Genomic DNA, 27,310 nt, shown 5'->3' with positions numbered 1-27,310 from the left:
AAAGATGCCGAACAGAACCGAAGGAAGGGCTCCCTGGGCACAACCTGTAGCTCAATTATGCTTGAAAAGCAGTTCCTTGTGGCAAAAGGTAGATAAAAAGAAAGGTAGCTAGAAACAAGTAAAAATTTGACTATTTGTTTGTGTTTGTCAGAATGTGTGTGTGTCCATCAGTGTGAACGTTTGCATGTGTTAGAAATGTGCAATTTGTTTCGTTCCGAATGTGAATTCGGACGAATTTCAAGTTATGAGTCAAATTACACAGCATGGGAAAATTCCTTTCACACGTTGTGTAAAATGACACAGAGCACTCTGATTGTTTGGATTTCAAGCTAACCAATCAGAGTGCTGTGACAGGTAAATGTAGAGACTTACTTGTCAGTCTCTTCATTTACCTGTCAGAGCACTCTGATTGGATGGCTTAAATCAAGCAATCAGAGTGATCTGAGCCTTATTGCAGGGCGGGGCAAGGCTTTACATGCCTTGCCCCGCCCTGCGGAGCTCAGTCTGCGCAATGCCCTCCATGGGTGAAGATGGATTACTTTTTCAGCGTCAGGGGGGATTTTCGTCGAATTTTTTTTTGCGCGCAAGGTTTATTTATTTTTTAAAGTGTGATGGTTATTATGTTTCTTTATTTGCCCTTTTTTGGGGCTGATAAAAGAAGATTTTCGAACAAAAATACATCAAATGGTAAGTTTTATTTCTATTTTTTTCTTTTACAGGTACTTAGTTATTATTCCCCCCTCACTGTTTTACTATTTTTAGGGTAGGGGTTTATAAAAAAAAAATTGGGAGGGGGTGCCTACAGGTTTGGGGACCCCTAGTCACCTGGGGGGGTTTAAAATTTTTATTTAGAGCCCCCACCTGCCACTCCTGGAGCCGAATAGGGAACTCACTCTATCCACCCCCAGGCACTTGACGACATTCAGTCCTGGGAGCTCTAGTCCTTACAAGGACTTTCCACGTTGAATCCTCCACACTGGAAAAGTGATTAGTGATTAGCCCTTCCCCTCCCAGTAACCAGACAGCACATAGTTCTGGGGGTACAATCTACAATGCTTTAATCTGGCCAGATGGCCTGCTTTTATACAGTTTAGACACAGTCAAACACGCCCATAACACTCCCACACAAAACTGGATAATCCCTCTCCCTGAACCTGAGAGGACACTAGTTACAAGCAAACATCTAACATACTCCTGTGCTTTAGAGATTATTACCTGAGCACACAAACATATAATTGAATTATTATTGAATCAAATTATCTCTCAGTACAAAAACAGGCAATTTAACAAAAAATCACATCCCCTGATAGCCCCCATCTGAGTTACCAACATATCCAAAAATCACCCAGATCGGTTCAGGGGTTCGAGGCTTCCATGGAAGTCATAATTTTGACCGACTGTGCACATGGTCCTATGCCCAAAACAGTTCCATGAAATCAGTGCTAATAGTAGGTCAAGTTCGGTAGTTTACAACCGAACAAACTACCGAACGGAATCCGTAGTTCTACCCTGGAACACAGTGTCAATTGGGCTTAACAAGCTCCTGGGTGGTCTCTGGTTCATACGGTTGTTCAGTTCCTGAATAACATAGCCCCAAATCACACAAACAGAGTAGTTTGCAGGGTATTTTGTATAGCCCATAATCCTGGGGTAGGAGGCCATCTAGCAGGCTCCTCCAGGAGCTCGTGGCAAACGACCAGACCACAAGGCATTTATCACATATACCCATTTCTGATTAACTTGGCAGTGATAAGTAGACATGCCCTCAAATAAAGAAGACATACCTTCACCCACTGCATGCTGGGCAGGGTCTTAAGGGAGGTAATATAAGGGGGTCATTTTATCCTATAGGCTATTTTGTAATTTTTTGGTTCATCCAAATCATTTTGCATGGAAAAAATGTGTCTGAACTGTAATGCCACAATTCTGGACAAATTGATTTAGGCAAACAAAATTTGTTTGGCATGCACAAGTCTACTAAGAACCTTCTGATTGGTGTAAAATGATGCTTGCCATGGATGTTGTGGGTTCCTCATGGATGTTGTGGGCTGAGAAGCACTGGATTGGACAAACATCATCAAGGATGATGACTTCACCAAAGTGTTTGTTTAATCTTTTTGTAATTTGTAAGAGGGGCTGAATCTAAATAGCTCAAGGAACATACTAATAATAAAAATGTAAAATATGTATTTTATGTATTTTTAACATAAGATTTTGTAAGACAACCTTCTGACTCCTGCATTACGATTTTGCTATTCCTCTAGAGCATGGGTCATCAAACTCTGGCCCCCCAGATGTTGCTGAACTACAACTCCCATGATTCCTTGAATTACATAGATAGCCAGAGAATCATGGGAGTTGTAGTTCAGCAACATCTGGGGGGCCAGAGTTTGAGGACCCATGCACTAGATGCTAGCATTTAAAAGCAAGTACACTCACAAAGGAAGCCATATAATTTCTGCCAAGTTTGTAGTCAGCCAGTCTTTGCTCCCATATTGATAAAATCCAAACTACTGATGTAGCATAACTTTCACATTTCATTCTGTATCTGAACTAACATAAATTATTCTAGCTTTGAATTTTATTCCTTTTATAGTTTTGCTTGGCATCCTAATTTGCACTGTAAACATGAGCCGAAATTACGCAAACATGATGGAAAGGCCTGGGCTTACAATAACTCCTGCCAGCTCCAGCTTGGTGCCTTTCCATGGTTTCAAAGCAGAGTGTTGTCCTGTATAATTCTTGTTGCTTCTGTGTACCAAACCCGACTATGTCCCTGACTTTGTTGTTGTCCAGTCAGTGTTCCAGTGTACCAGAACAAGCTACGTCTTCTTTTTCTCGACCAGTGTTCCTGTGTAACAGACACTGTTTCTTCTCTAACTCTGTTTTGTCTTAGTTTTGTGTTCTATTTTTCAGAACCCTTGTTATTTTTATTATCTAGTCCTGGCCTGTATTTTGTATAGTTTACCTCTGAAACTTTCTATTTCTATCTAGGCATTAACCTGGCCACTCTAAGTTCAGTAATATGCCTGCCTTTCCTTTCCTACTGTACTTTTGGTTAGGTTGATGACTTATATCTTTCTGGGGATTCTTCCACCTGAAAGTTATTATTTTAAATGTAACTATAAAAGGCAGGCCTCCTGACAGTGGGAAGTATAAGAACATAATTTCCATTACAAATAATGTATTCCACATAAGTTCTAGTGTCATACGGGCAATGTCTCCAATTCCAAAAAGTTTGTCTCTAAAAGACCATGGGTTTCAACAGCTGTAAATCCCAAGAATGTAATTTTCAGTTCTCTACTCCTCACACACAGAAGGTTGATAAGATAAGATGCTTCAGGAAGCCCCTCGTTTTATTAAGGCCCATTAATTTTCATCAAATGATTACATTTCAGTATCCATTGCACAAGTTTTTGTTTTCACCAAATTGCTAATTTTCATGATTTGTTGAATAAAGCTGTCAATTAAGATTTTGTATTGTATAAATACTTTAATAAAGTCTGTGTGAAATATGAGCCATAGTAATATTAGGTATAAAATGAATTTATAAAACTCATCTATAATAGTTATATCCGGCTGTTGTTCCGTTTAAATTCAATGATATAGTTTAGGAAATGACACACAGGAAAATAAATGCTTGCGTTACTAGGATTGAATGTGTCATAAATATGATGGTTATGAGTGACACCTTAAATAAAAGTGCCACGTAGAAAATTAATACATTGCACTTTCCATGGTCTTTGTATTTAGCATTTTTATATGTACTCCACAATGTGTGCAGGTTTTGCAACATTTAGAAAAGTAATGTGAAAGAAATATTTTATATCTTATAAATGTACTAGGGGAACAGTTTCTGTTATAAAATATAATTTAAAATGCAGTGAATAGCAGGAATTATCAAACATCAAGAAGGAACAAAACCTGAAAAAATAAGACCTTTCTAATGCTTTTTCTTGACAGGATAATTCCAGTTTGTGACCTGTGACTCATATAATTGTCCCCCTTATAAAGGGCACTGTGAAATATAATAAAAAAACTAGCAGACAGTTGTGTGAAGGAGTTCAATAACAAGTGACAGTTGGGAATCTGGGACTAAATAAGTAGTGTGGCCACAGTGTCACAATGGGGGAGATAAATCACATGGTTACCAGTAGTACGTATGGGGCTCCAGGCACAAAAAAAAACTGCAAAACTCATTCACCCCCTTATATCTGGACCCTCTCTGGTTTATATCTTATCTATGCTTGGGTTCCCTGCTCTGTGGTAGACTGGTAGCATGAGTGTGAGATGTGTGTTTCTCTGTTGCACAGACCTCTCTCTCTCACCATTGCTATGAGACAAATGTCATCGCTCTACATCAGCAGGCCCCATTTCTCATTGCAATGCTGAGAGATATCTGCACCAGAGATAAATACATGTCTGATTGTAGCCAGCAGACAACCAGGGAATCAACATAGAGGGCAGTCTGGATTTAGTTAATGCCATAAGATATAACAGTTAATGCCATAAGATATAACAGTTAATGCCATAAGATATAACAGTAGATCACATGCACTCACTCTTATATTAGACAAATAAATATTGTTCAGTGCTCTATAGATTTATTTCCCTTATTTTTACATTGTTTTGGTCTCATTCCCTTATTATCTTTGATTTGCCCATTGTCTCTTCATATCTGTTCTGTGTTCACCTTATTTTTCCTTGTTGTTTGCCCTTTTGAGTAACATCGCCATCTCTTCATTGCCACCCAATATCTCTTAAAGTTCTCTCATATGTTCATGCATTATCATTGTCATTGTCTCTTACACTTAGACAGTGCACTCTCTAACCTTTCCTGAATAAAACATCTCTTCCATGCCAACATACTTTTTATTTTGCTATTCTCTATATTCAATGTTTTCTATCATTCTCTCTCTGTTTTCCCTTAAAAACAGCAACATAAGCTTGAAGCTTGAGTGGATGACTAGCTTTAGGCCTTCGGGCACCCCTGTGCAAAATGTAGGATTAACGCCCTTGCACCTTCATGTTTTATCATTATTGTTTAATACAAAAATTAGTTTATTCTCTATAATTAGATTTTTATTATCTTTTTAATTATATAGATGATGTAAATATAAATGAGAATAAACTTGCAAACCAGGATTTGGCTAAATATAACAACTAGTCCTTTCACCAATACATATCTATCCCTAGGCAACTATTGTTTAAGATATATAGTTCAGCAGTTTTGCTCATTAAAATATATAAATTAAACTGCTGAGCAAACTAACAGAAGGCACAGTGTTCCTGACTCAGTGTGTCTCCATATCCACCCCACATCTGTTCTTCTCTATCTATATACTTTGTTTTCTCCATTCTATTTTGTGCATCATTTTTCTTCTCCACGCTCCATCTTGTATGTGCCTTCTATATGCCTATATAACACACCAATGCCCCTATGTCTATAGAACCTTCTAGATCAAAGTCATAACATCATATAACATTGATTGTAACTACTATATCAATGTTCTGTTTATCAATTATTATTTTTTGCCTGCTGCCCCAGGTTATTTTAAATATACTACAAAAGAGATGCTGCACATACCAAATAAATATAGATTTAGTATTTATGCAAAATGACACATTTTGCATGAATATCATATCTAAATTTATTTTCTATTGTACCATAACTGAAGAGAAACAAGAGCAACTTTATATACTATATGTTACATTGAACTTTGACCCATACACATATTGCCACTAATTGTATAAGATGCTAAAAGCATATTTATTCAATGATTCTTAATAGTTCAATTGAACAAACTCTTGTGGGTAAGGTTTGTTCAATGCACAAGACTATTCCTCCATACAATGTAAAAAAAATAAAAAAATTAAACAAATATCCATTAAGTCCACCAAGCCCCTTCAATCATGATCAATAATAAAAGTATACTTCTAAGTAAGAGTTAAAAGTACTGCAGGAACCTAATTCACACAATACCAAAAAGAGACAGTGGAGTTCAAAAGAAGCAAGTTTAGACAAGCTGTATTACAAAACAGATCAGGTGTGCACTTGGTATCCAACCAATACATACAGACAGAATCTTCCAAAGCATGCTGACAGTTCAAGACAAAGATGGAGATATAACATTAAGCTCTTTTTTTTTTTAGATCTATGAGCTCTTTTCAAGTTCTTTTTTAGATTCTCATAAAGTCTGCACAGAGCAATATGGAGAGGTGGATGTGTCAGAAGGAACGAGATCCATGTAGTTCCAAACCACCAAGTAGTATCTACACCACCACTTTATAGTAGGGACCTCAATGATATAGAGAATTGCATTACGAATGAGTGTATGTTCAAACTTTTGAAATACACTGTCATGGCAATTACGTGGCACTCTCTATTTTTTTGTAAACAACTAAAACAAAAATTATTTTTTTTTTCACAGAACACAATGATCTATATTAAACAGCAAGATGGGAACACAATACTTTATGTACTTAACATCAAGCATCTAATGTTGTCAGTATTCCAATACCACAGAGTGAGGTGCAACCATAAGCTTTCACTTTATTAGTGGGCTTGCAACCAAAAAGTACACTTATTCCTGTAACTAATCAATAGACATTTAACAACTTGTTCTAAAGAATTAAGAAAAACTCGGATAGCTTTATAATTGAAAGAGGAAATATTTATGTTCAGAAATCATGTATCTTCTCTACAACTTCAATTCATAACGGAGCACAAGTAAGATGCAGAAATCTCTGCCCCCAGCACTTAGAGTTACTACAGTAATTTTAAAATGTCAGAAAAATATTGAACTCATTAACAGAACTAACTATATAATATGTTTCAGTAGCGTGTTTCCATTGTTGATCCTGGAATTAGTGTTGATTTGGGTCAGTAGTAGAAATACAATAAGACTTACTACACTACAGTGCCCACCACTAGTATTGGCACCCTTTATAAATATTAGCAAAGGAGGCTGTGAAAAATTGTCTTTATTGTTTAACCATTTGATCTTTTGTTAAAAAAAAACATAAACACACTCTATTCTCATAGATATTAAGCAACTGCAAACACAATACAGGTTAATAAAAAAAAAAGTCTCTATAAATACATATGTGGCACAATTATTAGCACCCTTTTAGTCAATACTTTGTGCTACCTCCCTTTGCCAAGATAGCAGTTCTGATTCTTCTCCTATAATACAGAGAGACCATTCCTTTATATAGAATCTCTCTAGATCCTTCAAATTTTGAGGATGATGCTGATGAGATCTCCTCTTCAGTTCACCCAACAGGTTTTCTAAGGAGTTCTAGCATGGTCAATAAAGAACATTGATTTTGTGGTCAGTAACCTTTTTTGTGTTGATTTTGATGTATTTTTTGCATCATTGTCCTGCTGGAAGAACCAGCCATGGCCCACTTTCTGAGAGAGCCAGCCATGTGTTCATTTAATATCTGTTGATATTTGATAGAGTACATGATACCATGTATCCTAACAAAATATCCAGGTACTCGAACAGAAAAACTGCTCCAAAACATTAAAGAGTCACCACCATGGACTGTGGACATGTGATACATTTTCATATGGCTACCTCTGTGTGCACCAAACCCACCTTTGGTGTTTATTGGAGTAAAGCTCTATTTTGGTTTCATATGACCATATAACCTTATCCAATTGGACGATCTAGTAGTGTCTTTTAACCCCTTAAGGACAGAGCTTCAGAAGCTTGTCTGTCACTTAATGACAACGGCATTTTTTGCATTTTTTGCTGTTTGCGTTCAACTGCAATTTGCATTTTACTAATTTATTGCACCGACGCATATTATATACCATTTTTTTAAAGGACAGAAAGGGCTTTAATTTGATGTAACATATATATACATAAATGCTTATTTATTATTAAAAAATACAGAAAAATGCAAAAAAAATGAAAAATGTAGATTTTTTTACAGTTTTTGCAATAATAATGTGTGCACAATTAGTGCAGGTTAAGGAAAGTAATAAAAAATAAATTCATTTAGTTGTTCTGATTTACAGAATATATAATATGTCTGGGATTTTAAGTTTTTTTTGGTAGTTACAGGTCACAAAGCACAAGGAGTAAAATAAACTTTTAATGTGGAGTGATTTTAGAATTTGGTATGTTTGTCTTGTAAGCTTAATAGCCATAAAAGAAAACAAAATTGCCACACAAAAGTATATATTTATATAAAGTAGATACCACAGGTTAATTACCTGAGGTTGTTTTGACACTTTCTACGTAGCCATTTTACCGCCAACCTCTGCTAAATATTGGAGTAAAATTGTGTTTTTTGGGGGTTTTCGCACACAAACTTATAACAAAGAACTTCTCATGTGTATTTTGTAAAGTTGGTGTGTGCTATTCCTGTACAAAGTTTTATTATGTGTTCAGTTACTTCTGCTGAGTACAACGGTACCCCCATTGTATGTCTTTGGCACTATTTCGTGAAGCTACAGTGCCATATAGGAGACCTGTCCTTTTCAGTATTCACAGTAGAATTTTGAGAGACGGATTTAATGAGCCTATGCTTCCATTTGGGGTATTATAACAGTTTGACTGTTCAAAAAACCCAGACAAAGGCCTACCATTTGTAAAAGTAGACACTCCAGGGTATATTATAAGGTGCATATTGTGCCTTAGCATGCCCCCATTTTTTTTCACCAATATATGCCAAAGTATGTGGTAAAAAATAATTTGGGGCATTTTTTTTCATACGGATTGCATTTTTGCTGGGCATTTTGTATATTTCATATGTGCCACTAAGTTCAAAACCTCCAAATTATGCTCAGCTAAGTCTTCTGAGTAAAAAGACATCCCCAATGAATGTCTTTGGCACTATTTTGTGAAGCTACAGTGCCATATTGGAGACCAAGCCATATCAGTTTTTACAGAACTTTGAATTTTGACGCTGGGCCTATGTGCAATTTCCAAGCATCTTCGCAGGTTTTAAATTCAAACTACCCCACAAAGGCCTACCATTTCTTAACCCCTTAAGGACACATGACATGTGTGACATGTCATGATTCCCTTTTATTCCAGAAGTTTGGTCCTTAAGGGGTTAAAGTAGACACCCCAGGGTATTTCAAAAGGCATATTTTGAACCTTAGCGTGGGATCATTTTTCCGCTAGCTTGTACCAGGTGTAGCGCGCATGGTAATGAGCGCTAGTAAATGTATTTTTTAACTTTTTAAAACTTTTTTTACTTTTTAAAACTATTATTTAAACTTTTGTTTTGCTTATTATTTTTTGTAAAGTTTCCTAAACTTTCGTAAAACTTATTTTTACAGATTTAAAATTTTTCTAAGCTTTTTTTTACCGTTAACCCCTAACTAGCAGTAAGCAGCACTAACAGTAAATTCCCCATTTTCCCATAACTCCCACCCACCCCAGCTAGCAAAATATTTAATTATACAATATTTAAATTAGTTAATTAAATAAATGTAACCCCTGAGGGTTAAAAAATTAACAAAAGTTAATCGTCAGGGGTTAAAAAAAAATTAGATCACAGTATAATACTGTGATCTGTATTTTGATCACTGTAGGCAGTGATCGACTGGCAGGGAAGGGGTTAATTTTTATTTGGACTGGGTAAAGGGTTTATTTTTTTATGTTTTACTTAAACGTTATTAAAACTTTTTTTTAACTTAATTTTTTAACTTTTTAAAGCTTATTTTAAAACTTTTTGTAACGTTAACCCCTAGTTAGCCTAACACTAAATCCCCCAATTCCCCACTAACTTCCACCCTCCCCAGCTAGCTAAATTTAAAATTTTAAAATATTTAAATTAATTAATAAAATAAATTTAACCCCTGAGGGTTAAAAAAAAAAAGAATTAACCCTCAGGGGTTGAAAAAAAAAATCAGATCATATTAAAATGTAATCCCTGCCAATTGATCACTGTAGTCAGTGATCAATTGGCAGGGAAGGGGTTAATTTTTTATTAAAATGGGTAAAGGGGGGTGGGATTTTAATTGTACTTTGTTTTTTGTAACACCAGAGGCAGGATCAGCACTGATCCGTCTCCCTGCACTTCACACTGAACCCGGAAGTGCAGGGAGGCAGAAGGTAAGTATACAGAGCACATGTGCTCGCTCTGACATGCTGACATCGGGTGCTCCCGGTCTGCCTCTAATACAGAGGCAGACCGGAGCACCATTAACCCCATGATCGCCGCGATTGCGGCGATCTGGGGTTAATTTTACCGCGTGACGGACGAGGTCCGTCACTCGTCATTAAGCGTTTCCCCTGAGTGACGGACCTCGTCCGTCACTCGCCCCTAAGGGGTTAAATTGAAGAGGCTTGAGTTTTATTTGTGGATGAGAGTATAGGCTATTTTCTTAAATCCCTTCTAAACAAACTGCAGTAATATAGGTGATGTCGGATTGTAGTTTTGAAGACTTTCTTACCTCAAGACGCAGCTAACTTCTGTAGTTCCCCAGCTGTGAGCTTTGGAGATTTGTTTTGGTCACTCAAACCATCCATCTTCATAGTGCTTTCAGATAATAAAGGCACAGATCTTCTTCCAGTTTGATTCATAACATTTCCAGTTGACTGGGACTTCTTAATTATTGAATGATGGTGCAAATTGGCATTTTAAATGCATATGCTATTTTCTTATAGCCACTTCCCACTTTGTGAAGCTCAAGAATATTTTGCTGCACATCATAGATATTCCATGGTCTTACACATTGTAATGAATGATTAAGAATGACTAGGGAAATTTGGATGTGTGTTACCGGATATTTATACCACTGTAACACAGGAAATCATGGTTGAACAATTATCTGGGGCCCATTTGAACGTGCCTTCGATTGCCGAACGGGACTTAGTCTCTGCAGCTGAAAGTTCAGTATGGGAAAAGGTAAGGGTCAGCTGTGTTCGGTGAAATGTGTAGCCGGTTTCAGTTCCATGGATTTGGCTACACATACTGCTGACCTCGTTTGAATGAACAAAGATGGCCGCCGCCACGTGTTCGTTTGCCGAACTGCGGACACCCAGCGGTCGGCAATTAACCTGCAGTAACCTCCCAGCCTGGGAGGTAAATTGCCTGCACACTTCCACTTCTGGGTGGTCCGCCTGTGTGGTACTTGGTTCAGTAAGCCCCATTTTCTGAACCAAGTGGCAAATAGCAATTGAACAAAATATTTTAACTAAGTCTGGGAGACTGGGGACACTGTCTTAAAGGGGCATTGTTCCACAAAGTCTCAATATGTCCCCAGGCGGTTCTTAAAGGGCCAGCATGGTCCAATACAAGTCCACAAGCCACAATGCAGTTCTTGAAGGGCCAGCAGCAGCACAATATAAATCCATTAGCCCAAATAATGTTTGTAAAGGGCCATACAACCCAGGGCCATAGTCATGAGGCAGGAGGCTGGCAACCAGGCTCCTCCAACAGCCAGGGGCAAAGGGCAGCTTGTCACCTAAAAATCCGGTGACAAAAGGCATTTCGTCACAGCTTCTATTTGATTTTCTCCCTCTTCTCACTACCTCCGGTATTTTTATATTGTATGGTATGTATTATTTGTTGGGTTGCTTTTTCTGGGTATCTAAATAATTTTGTATCTGGAATAGCATTATTGCCTTTTTTCTGCTGTTTATTATGTATACATGTAATTGTGATACATTTTGTATATTTTCTGTATTGTCATTGTGGCATTTTTGCTAAGGTCTTGTTTTGTTTGCATCTTGGGATACCTGTTATAGTGGACCCAATGCATAAAATGCTTTTTATCTTTATTGTTTTGCTCCTCATTCAGTATTACCTGAACAATTATCTGTTCCTAGTCACCCAAGTTATATATATATATATGGATCTTTTAATGGATAATCAATAAACTGTAAGTTTTAAACCTTTTTAATTATATATGTATGTATATATATATTTGAAATATAATATATACTTCAAACATATATTTCCCATATGAATTCATAGGTGTACCAATAATTGTGCCACACATATATTTCATAAAGATGCATTTTTGTTTTAAACCTGTGTTGTGTTTGCAATTATTTAAAATCTATGAGAGCAGAGTTCTTTTGTGTTTTTTTAAAAAAATGATTAGCAGATTATAAAATAAATACACATTTTTACAGCCTTCTTTGCTCAAATTCACCAAGGAAGCTGATATTAGTAAAGGACACTGTATATCAATCAATAATATTTAATGTAGTCAGAATGCAGATACAATTTTTTTGCCCACACCACTGAGTTGCTTGTTCCAAAAATTGAGTAGGTTTAGAAATATAGCCGTAAGATGTACCAACCACATAGCTGATAAAGAAATACTTCAAATTTATTGGCTTATCTGTGCTGCAGTACAAGAAGTATAAATCTGTTGATGTGTTTCACTATAGAGCAAGAATTATAAATAACTCCTTTTGTGCACGATTGACATAAATATATCAAACAATATATAAAGCTAGGTACAAAAATATTAAAATTGTGTTTTTTGTTTGTTAAAATATAGTGAAATCTGAAATTTTATTTATGTATTAACTTATTTGTGTCATTACATAGAATACAAACAATCTGTGTTAAAGTGCAGTTGGATTTTTAGTAGATTTAATAATAATAAAAAGAAACATATTCAAATATGATATTTTTTAAATGCTTAAAGTCATGTTACTAATGTCTGTATAAACAACATTTTGGCATACAGGCAGTTACATGTTAGAAATAAAATCTATTTTTTTAACATCCTACCTGCCAAAAAAAAAAAAAAATCAGTTTGCCTTAATCCGAAGAATTTCTATCAATTTTGAAGAGCAAGACAGCAGTTCAAATAGTCATTGTATTTGACCTCTGAGGATCACTCACCTCCTTGACACATTCAATGTATTTCAGTTGGGTTTTGTGGTTTTGCAACAGAGGTTTCCTTTTCATTGTGTTATCCAATCTTTGTAACACGAGAACCTGTCACTACAGAAAGCTTACACTCAAATGGGATTTGTGTTATTTTGAGTAATTGTCTTTATAATGGAAATACAATGTAGAATCCACAGATAAGAAAAGTCCAATATACTAAATATAAAATAAATACAAATTTGATTAGACGATTCTAAAGTAACAATGTAATAAACATAGATAATAAACAAATCAGCAAACCAAAAATGTATCAAGACCTTCAGAATTGTGCACTAGAGATACATTACATTGCTCCCTTTTCAGGCTTGAGAATTAACCCATGCAGCTGTTCTGGTTTCTTTTTTTCCAAATTATTTTATTGTCTTTGTTTTCCAATTGCAGAGAAATATAGATTATTTAATATAAATATTTAACAAATATAAACACAATATACATGAAAAAAAAATTCAACATAAAAAAAAAAAACCTAATAAAAAAAAGAGGGGTTCTAGAGCTCTAGAAATTCTCTAAAACCAGCAGGTCATGTCATAGGTGTATAATACATAATATATGTATATTTATATAAATATGTGAATGTCTATGTCTATGTCTATAAGTATGCATTTTCCCTTTGCATACAAATACATATATATGCATTTGTATGCATAGAGCAAAATATGTGCTAGGGCAAGCTGTTAGAAGCCTCATGGCTACTTACCATTTTCCCATTTTCAGCTGTTAGAAGTAAAGCTGACAAGGTTCATGTAACTCAGGGACCTGAGTTGCTGCTAGCACGATTCAGCTGCGAGGAACCAATAGAGTGAAGTGGAACATAAATAGGGAATTGAGGTGCATGGTTTGAATGATAAAAATGGTGACAATGGGAGGTGGATGTGACAAAAGTAAAATGGTTATGGAATAGAAATTTACTTTTCAAGGGGAGAAAAGTAATACAAATATGTAATAGTTATATGGAAATTGTCTGTATGTACAGAAACCTTCCACACACATGCACACACTGTCATTCCATACACATATGTCACCCCAGATCTTTGCATACTGGTGAAGAAGCTGAGGCATGCAATTCATCCAAGGCTTTAAAGACTGTTAAGAGTTTGGGGACATGCATTGGAAAACTCATGTCTGAGTACCTCCCTCTCCTCTGTGCAAATGTGTCCTGTGGTAAGGTCCCTCGCTCCAGTGGCTGCTATCAATTATTAGGATGATTCATGGCATTTCTCCCAGTGAGAATGCCTGGAAGAGGTTCTTTTTTGTGTTGCCATCACATTTGGGTATGATGAACAAAATCTTGATTTTGGATTGATGGATGTTGCCTTATCTGAATTGGAACAGGAAATTATCTTGTGTAGTCCTCCTTATTCTCTGTTGGGCCCATGTTGACAACCCTATGGTGCATGGATTCCAATATGCTCATGGCTTTCTTTGCTGAGTTCACATTGACAGATCTCTTAGTTTTTTTTTTTCAAATAAGATATGTCCCTCTGTCATTTAAAAGGTGAACACACTCTTGAGATGTGTCAAATATGACTCCCAAGTAGATGTTGGAGAAAGGTGGTTCTTGGCTAAATTTATCTTCAAGCCATTTTGTAGAAGAAACTGGATAGTGTAGATTTGTTGTTTGCTAGGATGATGGTATTATTATTATTATTATTATTATTATTATTATTATTATTATTATTATGTTATTTATATAGCGCCATCAAATTCTGCAGTGCTTTACAATGGGTGGACGAACAGAGATGTAGTTGTAACCAGACAAGTGGGACACACAGGAACAGAGGGGTTGAGGGCCCTGCTCAATGAGCTTACATGCTAGAGGATGTGGGGTAAAATGACACAAAAAGGTAAGAAAAGTATTAGACTAGTGACAGTTGCAGAAGAGGAATCAGTCATGAGCTATTAACAGTTTAATTGATACGCTTTTATGAAGAAGTAGGTTTTTAACAATTTTTTGAAAGAGTTGGGACTGGGTGAGCATCTAACGGAGGAGGGAAGCGAGTTCCACAGGAATTGCTCCCTTTTCAGGCTTGAGAATTAACCCATGCAGCTGTTCTGGTTTCTTTTTTTCCAAATTATTTTATTGTCTTTGTTTTCCAATTGCAGAGAAATATAGATTATTTAATATAAATGTTTAACAAATATAAACACAATATACATGAAAAAAAAATTCAACATAAAAAAAAAAACCTAATAAAACAAAGAGGGGTTCTAGAGCTCTAGAAATTCTCTAAAACCAGCAGGTCATGTCATAGGTGTATAATACATAATATATGTATATTTATATAAATATGTGAATGTCTATGTCTATGTCTATAAGTGTGCATTTTCCATTTGCACACAAATACATATATATGCATTTGTATGCATAGAGCAAAATATGTGCTAGGGCAAGCTGTTAGAAGCCTCATGGCTACTTACCATTTTCCCATTTTCAGCTGTTAGAAGTAAAGCTGACAAGGTTCATGTAACTCAGGGACCAGAGTTGCTGCTAGCACCATTCAGCTGCGAGGAACCAATAGAGTGAAGTGGAACATAAATAGGGAATTGAGGTGCATGGTTTGAATGAGAAAAATGGTGACAATGGGAGGTGGATGTGACAAAAGTAAAATGGTTATGGAATAGAAATTTACTTAACAAGGGGAGAAAAGTAATACAAATATGTAATAGTTATATGGAAATTGTCTGTATGTACAGAAACCTTCCACACACATGCACACACTGTCATTCCATACACATATGTAACCCCAGATCTTTGCATACTGGTGAAGAAGCTGAGGCATGCAATTCATCCAAGGCTTTAAAGACTGTTAAGAGTTTGGGGACATGCATTGGAAAACTCATGTCTGAGTACCTTCCTCTCCTCTGTGCAAATGTGTCCTGCGGTAAGGTCCCTCGCTCCAGTGGCTGATATCAATTATTAGGATGATTCATGGCATTTCTCCCAGTGAGAATGCCTGGAAGAGGTTCTTTTTTGTGTTGCCATCACATTTGGGTATGATGAACAAAATCTTGATTTTGGATTGATGGATGTTGCCTTATCTGAATTGGAACAGGAAATTATCTTGTGTAGTCCTCCTTATTCTCTGTTGGGCCCATGTTGACAACCCTATGGTGCATGGATTCCAATATGCTCATGGCTTTCTTTGCTGAGTTCACATTGACAGATCTCTTATTTTTTTTTTTTCAAAAAAAGATATGTCCCTCTGTCATTTAAAAGGTGAACACACTCTTGAGATGTGTCAAATATGACTCCCAAGTAGATGTTGGAGAAAGGTGGTTCTTGGCTAAATTTATCTTCAAGCCATTTTGTAGAAGAAACTGGACAGTGTAGATTTGTTGTTTGCTAGGATGATGATATTATTATTAATATTATTATTATTATTATTATTATGTTATTTATATAGCGCCATCAAATTCTGCAGTGCTTTACAATGGGTGGACGAACAGAGATGTAGTTGTAACCAGACAAGTGGGACACACAGGAACAGAGGGGTTGAGGGCCCTGCTCAATGAGCTTACATGCTAGAGGATGTGGGGTAAAATGACACAAAAAGGTAAGAAAAGTATTAGACTAGTGACAGTTGCAGAAGAGGAATCAGTCATGAGCTATTAACAGTTTAATTTATACGCTTTTATGAAGAAGTGGGTTTTTAACAATTTTTTGAAAGAGTTGGGACTGGGTGAGCATCTAACGGAGGAGGGAAGCGAGTTCCACAGGAACGGTGCAGCCCTCCAGAAATCTTGAAGGCGAGCATCAGAGGTGGGAGTACGGACAGAAGATAGACATAAGTCTTCAGCAGATCGTAAGGGCCTAGACATCAACACATCTCTTCCTTACATGACAACAATTGGTATCAGGTATCATAATAATAATGAGTAGGAGGACTTATTGACCCTTCAAGCCTCCAACACCCCTTTAAACCCCCATTCATGGGCTGTGGGTGGAGGATCTAATAATAATAAGTTGGGGGATCTATAATCCTGCAAGTCCTGATTAATAGGTGGGGGTTATGAATAAATTAAACAGGGGAACCTACTGGTTAATTTGGTTACTATTAAACCACACCCATTGGTGATGGATTGGGGCTCTAGTTCATATATTGGGTGTGGTCATGATAATTTACATCCTCCCAAAATTGCCATCATCATCATCATCATCAAACTGTGTTAATTATTGCATCTAGAACTGATGAGTGCCAAAGTGCAGTGTTGGTTTCATCAGCTATTTGAATGCACATGGGGGGGGGGGCTTCAACTTTTATAGCAGGTGCTGATAAATGATCTGATAAGTTGTGTTGACAACTGGTGGGTTGAATTGGGTTGATTTGGCTTCTTTTAGGAATGTTTAGATTAATGCATTTTGTGAATTAACATATTTGTATGTAGTTCTATTTTTGTATTTTCTGATATCAAATGAAGATTATACTAGAGTAGTGTACCAATAATCTTAATTTTAATAACGACAGGATGCAAGTATTTTGCATTAACTTTCTTTACTAACTCCATAGCAGCAACGGAAAATTGGGTGAAATAAAGAACCAATCAGAACATAGTCAGAGTGTATATAAATGAAAGCATATCCAGAGTACTTCCTCGTGACAAATGCGACATCACAAGTCCATAACCAAACAGATAACATTAAATCCAACTGAAAACGATAAGGGAAACTAATTCCTCCCATAGGCGCTGACGACTGGTTAAGCTGAAAGAAAAGAGGCTAGTTTCAGTGATACGGAACCGACTGTATGAATATACAACAGTGAGCTTACGTAAGCAGATGTTAAACAATATCCGATGTTATCATAACTAGAACTATTCATAAATGCAAGGATGAAAATTCCATAACCGATAATGTCTCATACACGTCACATAGACATATAAAGTACTAGACACCCCAAGTGTCCCATGACCCTATAACTTACCTTATACCAGGGTTGGGAAGAACAACAAAGGGAGGGAAAATACTCGCCTCCTGTCATTATTAAAATTAAGATTGTTAGTACACTATGCTAGTATAATCTTCAATTTTACCACATGACAGGAAAATTTATATTTTGCAATTTTAACGTTTAGGAAGAAGAGAAAACACGGTGTTAGACGACGGACGGAAGTAGAATTTCCGTAATGTAGATTCATGTGACCAGTCCGCCGCTTGTAAGATATCCAAAAGTAATAAAAGCCGACGATGCCGCTGCTCCGCTAGCACAAGGAGCCATCTAATCATTCTGGACAGGGTGGTGACTGAAGCTGGACTGTGAGGCCTGACATATGACACCAGCAGTTGTTGGGATGATGTTGGGCGCAACGTCTCCGTCGCCTTCACATATGCCTGCAATGCCGAATCCACGCATAGTTGAGGGTCCGAGGAGAAGAACGGTTAGAAGCCCAATGACTAATCCGATTTAGTTAGTCGTGAAATACAGAATGTGACTCCCTACGGAGCAACCGTAAAAGTGTCCACGTCAAAAGTGCGCACACCCAAGACTCGTCGGAACGAGACGAGACACAGTAGGAAGGTAAATTTGGCCGTCAGTTGTCGTAAGGGTAGAAGCTCGTCAGATGGCCACGCTCTCAAGAACTGAAGCACTACGTCCACATCCCATAGATGTTGATATTTGGGAGCTGGACCATGTCAAATGGCTGTGTTCTGATTGGTTCTTTATTTCACCTGTTTTTTCTTTGCTGCTATGGAGTTAGTAAATTAGTAAATAAAGTTAATGCAAAATATGAAGCCTCCTGTCATGTGGTAAAATTAATCTGATTTCCCTATATATTACTGTTCCTTTAGTGCAGCATTGATTAATCATTTTGTACATGTAGCAATAGTAATAAATATGGCAAATAACATTGTGTCTAGGTCTACGTCTGTTTGGTACACAGATTGTTCTTTATACAGGATATTTGGCCTCTAAGCTATACTGCTTTATGGCAGCAAAACACAGAGGTACTAAGTGATGAAATGTTCTCATAATTATTATACCACTTTTCCCCTTAATGTAACAATTAATCATGGCAACGTAACACAGACTACATGTTCGATTTTTTTTTTTTTATAATAGATCTAGAGCGAACTCAAAGCAAGTATCTTAAATGTTGTGATTTTCCTTTTTCAGTACATTATACCTAAACGTGCATGTACTGTTTAATACACTGCCATAGCAGTTTGAGGTAAGAATGACTGTTGCATAGTCAGCAGCTGATTCACAAATAAAATGGCAAATTAAACTTTACTGTGCATTTTTGCTGAGCCCTCTCGGACAAGAAATCTGGACTGTGTATTTATAGCCAAGATACTCGTACATAAATAAGAAGAAAGAGTTAGCAAGGAAATAATCCATCAGCATTCTGGCTGTGGTCATGTTTTATGCTGGTCTGTTGCTACATATATTATGTTTCTAAAACTGCTTAAAAGTATATTGATCGGTTAAACAGTAACTTAAAAAGGAGATGTGTATTACGGACAGTTACAATGCCTCATTTTGTCATATCCCATTATTGAATAAAGTCTACAGCATTACATAGGTAACTTATAAAAAAGCAAAATCTAAATATTCTAAACGTATGCTTCAAACAAGGACAGATGGCAGGCTATATTGATGATAAAGCTATCTCTTTTCCAGGATGGCCAGAAGTTAAATCCTCAGAAGCTGCAGAACTAAAATGCTTTTCCAGTTTAAAGGATGGTAGTGCATCATGGACATTTTACAAGTACTTTGGATCTACCTTTTGGTCTTCCATAATTTAATCTTGTATTTTGCATTGCTTGTAAATGATTGAATAATGTGAAACTGAACATCAGGACACTGGCAGCTAGAGTCTTGAAAGAATGTTGCAATTTTTTTTCTAATAATTTTTATTTATTTTTTCAAAAAACATTTTAAGGGCAAAAAAAAAACAGCAAAAAAAAAAAAAAACAGTGGAAAAGAGCAGAAAAGTTTCAATATATCCAAATCCACAAATCTGCTGTATCGACGTACTGTGTTTTTTTCTTCTAATTTAAATATGATACTTCAAGCACCAAACCACTTATAAAAAGAGTTACAACTTAACTGCGGTCTGCCAGGCACCTGATTCCACCTTCCTTGAAGTCAAAAGCTACTGCAATTAGCTTCCATGTGTTCCACTGAGCATGAAATGGCTTAGCCCTGTGCAGACGTTTCTGTTTTCACAGAAGGTGTCAGTAACCTGTGAAGACTCTGCAGACCCTGTGTTGTCAAATCATTATTACATGGTATGACTACTTAACCTGGGTGGGCACCAGTGCAATATTAGCACCATAACCACTATATAATGTGGAGGGTTCCTTTAAATAAGCCCCCAACATCACTATATGATATACATTACTCTCTCATTATTACATAGTTGACATGTATCATATATATATGTATTGTTTTGTCACATCAAAATGCTTCTAGTCAGAGATTGCCCCTATGTGAATGTGCAGGTAAGTACTACCTGAAATGAATGGGACATGTTGCTACTCAAACCAATTCAGATCATGCCTTTTATTCCCATACTTTCTACTCTCTCTTGCATTAAATGCATAAGCACAGTGGGTATACATTGACAGAATGTTACCTACCTCTATTTCAAGCATATCATGGCATTGATGAGTTGAAATTTAGCCCTGCAGTTTTGCATTGTACCTCTCTCACAGCCTTTCAAGATCCACAGAGCTATTAGAAAGCAGCGGCCTATCAAACAGTGATGCAAATCTGTTGTCTGCAGCAATCAAGTATTGCATCAAACAGTAGGCCGGCAAAGAAAATGCTGAAATTGTAGAAATCTGCTCATCGAACATTAAACATAACACAATGTAGACACTGTGCAGGAAGTACTTAAAATGCTGCATTATGCAGTCAAAATACTTTTTAACAGATGTAGAAGGGAGAAAAGACACTTTTTTAATATATCTTCTTTTAGCACATTTTTATTCACCCCTGTAAGTTAATTTGTCTGCACTAAATTATTTCCATGAACATCCTTATTTTCTGGTGCTGTTTTCATCTTTAAAAGAACACAGTATGCCTGTATTCCTGACACTATGATATGGAAACTGAGATTTAGGTGGCCACCTGCACCCCCTTCTTCCCAGCCGATATTGATGATCTCAGTCAATCCAATGTTTTTCCCATAGGAAAGCATTAGGAGGCTATTGTGCAGGTGCAGCAAAATGCCATGCTGCACCAATCAATGCATCTCTATGAGGAGTTTTTATATTCTCTATGCAGAGACTCTATAAGGAGATACTGAATATAGGTGCTGCATATTATGCAGCACTGACCCTGGAAGCACCTCTTGTAGCCACAGTGGCCACTAGACGTATCCCACTAGACGTATTCTCTGAAAAGGCAGTGTTTTCATTGTCAAGCCTGTAGGGTCAGGCTATAGATACCAGAACAAGCTGTAGTTGTTCTGGTGACTATAGTGTCCCTTTAAGGTCTGAAAACGCTACACTTTTTTCCCCTATAGATATGATTTGTGACATAATTTCATTGGTATTTGATAAATATAATTGGAACTTGAAGACATGACTTGAAGATGACTTGAGCTGCTCTATGAAACAGCACTCTAGTCCATATCATGCCCTAACATATTACATGAATCAAATTATGATACAAAATCCCTGAATGAACTCAGATTATTATACAATATTTCATTTATAAATACCACCCTTCTGTTTAAAACTCAATCCATAGAGTATTAACTGTGTACCAGCTACATTATCTCCTAACTTGCAGCATTAAATCTGCATACACTGCATTAAACCCTGCATCTATATCAATAGTGCCACACAGTGCTTTTTTAATTAACACCAGATAATTTTTGTAAGTGAAGTTTTTTTTTATTTTTTTATAAAATAAGGAAAATGTACAATTGACAGAATTACATATTCAGAGAGACATGTGGGTAGAAGTATAAACAGTAATAGTAAGGGCATAAAGAGTAAAGTAATGGCAAAGACAGACTAGCTAGTACCCCCACAAATAAAATGGTGTTTGAACTACAGTAGCATACCATAAAATAAAAGGAACAATACAAGATATGTTGGAATACAAATTGAACTGGGGCTGGATGGAAAGTAGGGGGGGGGGGGGTGTCACAGGGAAACGGGGCAAGGTAAAGAAATAGTAAAATTAATGCAAAAGAATAAGAAGTGAAACCCATCACAGAAATACTCAATCAGGTACAACACCATCCATAAGTTGAAGAAAATCAGAAGAACCTGTATACAGAATACAGGGGTACCAGATTGACAAGAATGCCTTGTTAGATGTTGGAGTCAATGTAGGGAACTCTTAATTTGCTCATTCATGACGAATATGCAACAAAAAAAAATATATATTTTTCTAGATTCCATCATTTATATTCATAACTTCCTATAAAACAGTCCAAAGTGAGCAGATATTTATAAGGAAAATGGAAACTTGCTTGACTATTAAAGCTGTAGATGTAATTCTACCAGATTGTATTTTTCAATACTTGTGAGACCTAAAACGTAAGTACCGATTTATGTAAAGACCATCACTAAAGCTCAAGGCCTTGACAGATTTAACTAGAGTCTGATGAGAAAGCAATTCTTTCATTAAATCAATTAAATAAGTAAAAGTAAAGCTTGCATGAAATTGGGTTACACTGTGTGAAATTATTTGCGGCACATACTCAGTTTATTATTAGACAAAGGCAGAAAATGATGGTGCTAATGAACACAAGAAGGTGCCCCGCTTGACTCTAGTACATCTGGAGGTTGACAGCTGGTTATTATACACACCTAATTTGCCAGAACAGTAAATAAAGCAATAGAGAGATCACATCACCTACAGCCTGTGGCTTAGCAAGTTTACCATTTGACACTGGAAACAAAGGAAGAATAAATGAGTAAATCATACTGTATGTTTTGAAGAATTATGAGTCTCTGTGGTGCAATATGTACAAAAGTAAATGTGTTCAGTGTAATTACATTTTCTGATATTGTAACCTCATTTAAAAATGTATTCTAAAAAAACAAACAAAAAAAAGAAGCTTTTGCAATTCAAGGGTCAGAACACAGGAAAAGTGGATATTCAGCCTATTCTTTAAAATATATTCAAGGTGTACTGTAAACTTTGATAGACAGACAGACAGACAGTAACTTTATAGATTAGACTTGTAAATTTGGTTTCAAGCAAATTGTAATTGCCTCCAAATTTTGGTCGATTGACGCAACTCTGAAATGGCACATTATTATTATTTAAAAAGTACCAACACATTCTGCATGCGGTATCATAGGTGGACTAACAAACAAATGGTTGCAACAAGACAAGTTGGATGTAAAGGACAGAGAATGCGGAGAGCTTACATTCTAAGGGGAGGTGGGTAAAAGAGTTAAGGGTGAGATCTATTTCATGTATGAGAAAAGTAGGTTACTAGAAGAGTTTACAATGAAGTATGCCAAGTAGATATAGGAGAGGAAGCAGGGTAGGTTAGTGGGCTACGGGGAGGGAAAACTCTTAACTGTTTAATTGATATTCCTTCTTTAAGAAGTGAGTTTTCAATGATAGGAAAGGGAACTTGGATATAGTCTAATGGAGTATGGAAGGGAGTTCCATATCAACAGTGCAGCCCTAGAGAAGTTTTGGAGGTGCGAGTTTGAAAACAGGATAGATGCAGGCCTTTGGTAGAGCCTGATTGGGATTAATTGTCTATTACTGAGGATAGGTAAAGGGTGCAAAGGATAAGAAGATAAAGTTGATTATCAAGAGAATTAAAAGCAGTATTGAGAGGTAAGAGGAACACTATGGGGTTATGTATTTGAACATAAAAAGCACCACACAAACCTGCCGGTGATGGCTCCACAACGCTCAGCCTCATGGCTGAGATCATCAGAATTGACAATCTCAGCCAATCCAATGCTGTTTTGCTATGGTAAAGCATTGGATTGTCTGAGATTTTTAATTCTGATGATCTCAGCGCAAGAGAAGGGGTCGGGACAGAGCCAAATGATGCACTTGCCAATCAGCATTTCCTCATAGAGATGCATTGAATCATGCAGAGCATGGAGATGGTCAACACTAGTGACTGCAATTGGATATGTCCCTAGCCAGCAATGTAAACACTGCCTTTTCTCTAAAAACATGAAAATGCCTGCAGGGACAACATTCAGCTGTAGTTGCCCTGGTGGCTAAAGTGTCCCTTTAAGAAAATTAGAATGGAGCACTGACTACTGGGTTCTGCAGCAAGTATGTTATTAGACACTAGACTGAAACAATCTTTTGCACAAGTTGGATACTTTGGTCAGGGCCAAATGGACATATCATGAAACAAACAAGACAAAGGATGAACAGTTTTGTTTGATGCATGATTTGGAATTTTGCAACTAACGCCAATATAAGAGATTCATGGGCAAAAAGGTGACTGGTGATTAGGGGACAGCCACTAAAAGTTGATTTTATGTGAAAATGAAGTGAGAAGTGAACAAAGGAGGGAAAAAAGAGAGGAGCAGTAACAAATAAATCTATTCTTATTAAACATATAACATATAAATCTAAATCTTTTTTACTGCTCCTCTTTTTCCCCCTATATTGGTTACTTTTTCTCGCTTGATCTATGAACCAAATGGCGGTAAAATGTGCCTATCAGTGTATACATTTTGCAGTACACTATACAGTGTATACATTTTGCAGTACACTTATCAACCCATTTTTGCACCCTTTTAGTTTATCAGAATAGGTTTTCCTAAAACGTTTGGATGACTGAAATTCTTTCGAACTGAAAAAACACTTGGATGAATTTCAGGCCACTCTAACAAACTTTTTCACTTTGATTCCAGACGGGTGGACTAAACAATTTAGCTGAACTGAATTTTGTTGACATGCATGCATTATATACATATTGCAATAAACAAATCAAGCAAAAGCAATTTAAATAGATCAACACAATGCTTAAAGTGATTTTCCCAAATTAAACTGAAAATGCAACTTAATGACTAGAGATGTCGCGAACATAAAATTTTCTGTTCGCGAACAGCAAACGCGAATTTCCGCAAATGTTCGCGAACGGGCGAACCGGGCGAACCGCCATAGACTTCAATAGGCAGGCGAATTTTAAAACCCACAGGGACTCTTTCTGGCCACAATAGTGATGGAAAAGTTGTTTCAAGGGGACTAACACCTGGACTGTAGCATGCCAGAGGAGGATCCATGGCAAAACTCCCATGGAAAATTACATGGTTGATGCAGAGTCTGGTTTTAATCCATAAAGGGCATAAATCACCTAACATTCCTAAATTGTTTGGAAAAACGTGCTTTAAAACATCAGGTATGATGTTATATCGATCAGGTAGTGTAAGGGTTACACCCGCTTCACAGACCAAACTCCCCGTTTAACGCATCGCAAACAACCGCAAACAGTCCATTTGCACAACCGCAAACTCCCCATTTGCACAAGGTTGGATACCAAGCTAGCCATGTCCCGTTCCTTGTCCTCACTGATGTAATTGAAGGTCTCTCTTCCTCCACCCAGCCACGTACAACACCAAGGGTCCCCGAAAGGTGACAACAAGCCCCCTGGGACGCCTGCAGTATTTGTTCTTCCACCTCCTCAAAGCCACCTTCCTCCTCTGACTCCTCTTCTTCAGACTACTCTCTCTTCATTGCCTCTCTCTGCGTTATTATAAGGTGTGTTAAATAGTACTATTCCTATCAGTTTAATCCCTGTTACGTCCCCTATCAGGGGACGTGTATATGGCATCGATTTTAGGAACCGGGAGATGGAAAAAGATGCTTGGTTGGTCCTCCTACTTCAAATTTGGGGCACTGCGCGTGTAATCTAATGTGCCACCAGATAGGAGTGGTGTGTTAAGTAGTACTATTCTTATCAGTTTAATCCCTGTTACGTGCCCCTCATCAGGTCTTTAAATGTTGAATGTATCGCCCACTGTCAGTCCCTTCGGGATCCATCCCTCATTCATCTTAATAAAGGTGAGGTAATCTAGACTTTTTTGACCTAGGCGACTTCTCTTCTCAGTGACAATACCTCCTGCTGCACTGACAGGACACTTGAAGCGGGGCAGGCCAGAAGTTCTATCGCAAATTGGGATAGCTCAGGCCACAGGTCAAGCCTGCACACCCAGTAGTCAAGGGGTTCATCGCTCCTCAGATTCGATATCTGCAGTTAAGGCGAGGTAGTCTGCTACCTGTCGGTCGAGTCGTTCTCTGAGGGTGGACCCCGAAGGGCTGTGGCGATGCGTAGGACTTAAAAAGCTCCACATGTCCTCCATCAACAACACGTCTGTAAAGCGTCCTGTCCTTGCCGGCGTGGTCGTGGGAGGAGGAGGATTACTTTCACCTCTTCCCCTGTTAGATTCCCGTTGTGCTGTGACATCACCCTTATACGCTGTGTAAAGCATACTTTTTAATATATTTAACTGCTGCATCCTTTCCGACTTGCGGTAATTCGGTAACATTTCAGGCACTTTCTGCTTATACCGGGGGTCTAGTAGCATGGACACCCAGTACAGGTCGTTCTCCTTCAGCCTTTTTATACGAGGGTCCCTCAACAGGCATGACAGCATGAAAGACCCCATATGCACAAGGTTGGATGCCGAGCTACTCATGTCCCGTGCCTCGTCCTCAGTGATCTCACTGAAGGTATGTTCTTCCCCCCAGCGACGTACAACACCACGGGTACCAGATAGGTGACAACGAGCACCCTGGGATGCCTGTTGTGGTTGGTCTTCCTCCTCCTCGTCAAGGCCACATCCCTCCTCTGACTCCTCTTCCTCACAATCCTCTTCCAGCGTTGCCACAGGTCCAGCAAGCGATGCTGATAAGGCTGTTTCTGGTGGTGATGGTGACCACAACTCTTCGTCTTCCTCTTCACGCTCATCTACGGCCTGATTCAGCACTCTTCGCAGGGCACGCTCCAGGAATAAAACAAATGGTATGATGTCGCTGATGGTGCCTTCGGTGCGACTGACTAGGTTTGTCAGCTCCTCAAAAGGACGCATGAGCCTACAGGCATTGCGCATGAGCGTCCAGTAACGTGGCAAAAAAAATCCCAGCTCCGCAGAGGCTGTCCTAGCACACCGGTCATACAAATAGTCGTTAACTGCGTTTTCTTGTTGGAGCAGGCGGTCGAACATTAGGAGTGTTGAATTCCAACGTGTCCGGCTGTCGCAAATCAAGCGCCTCACTGACATGTTGTTTTGCCGCTGGACATCTGAAAAGTGAACCATGGCCGTGTAGGAACGCCTGAAATGGCCACACACCTTCCTGGCCTGCTTCAGGATGTCCTGTAAGCCTGGGTACTTATGCACAAAGCGTTGTACGATCAGATTACACACATGTGCCATGCACGGCACATGTGTCAACTTGTCCAAATTCAATGCCGCCAACAAATTTCTTCCGTTGTCACAAACCACTTTGCCGATCTCCAGTTGGTGCTGAGTCAG

This window comes from Pelobates fuscus, chromosome 7 (genome assembly GCF_036172605.1).
Source record: "Pelobates fuscus isolate aPelFus1 chromosome 7, aPelFus1.pri, whole genome shotgun sequence".
In the NCBI taxonomy this organism is placed as follows: Eukaryota; Metazoa; Chordata; class Amphibia; order Anura; family Pelobatidae; genus Pelobates; species Pelobates fuscus.
This window is presented reverse-complemented; position numbering follows the sequence as displayed.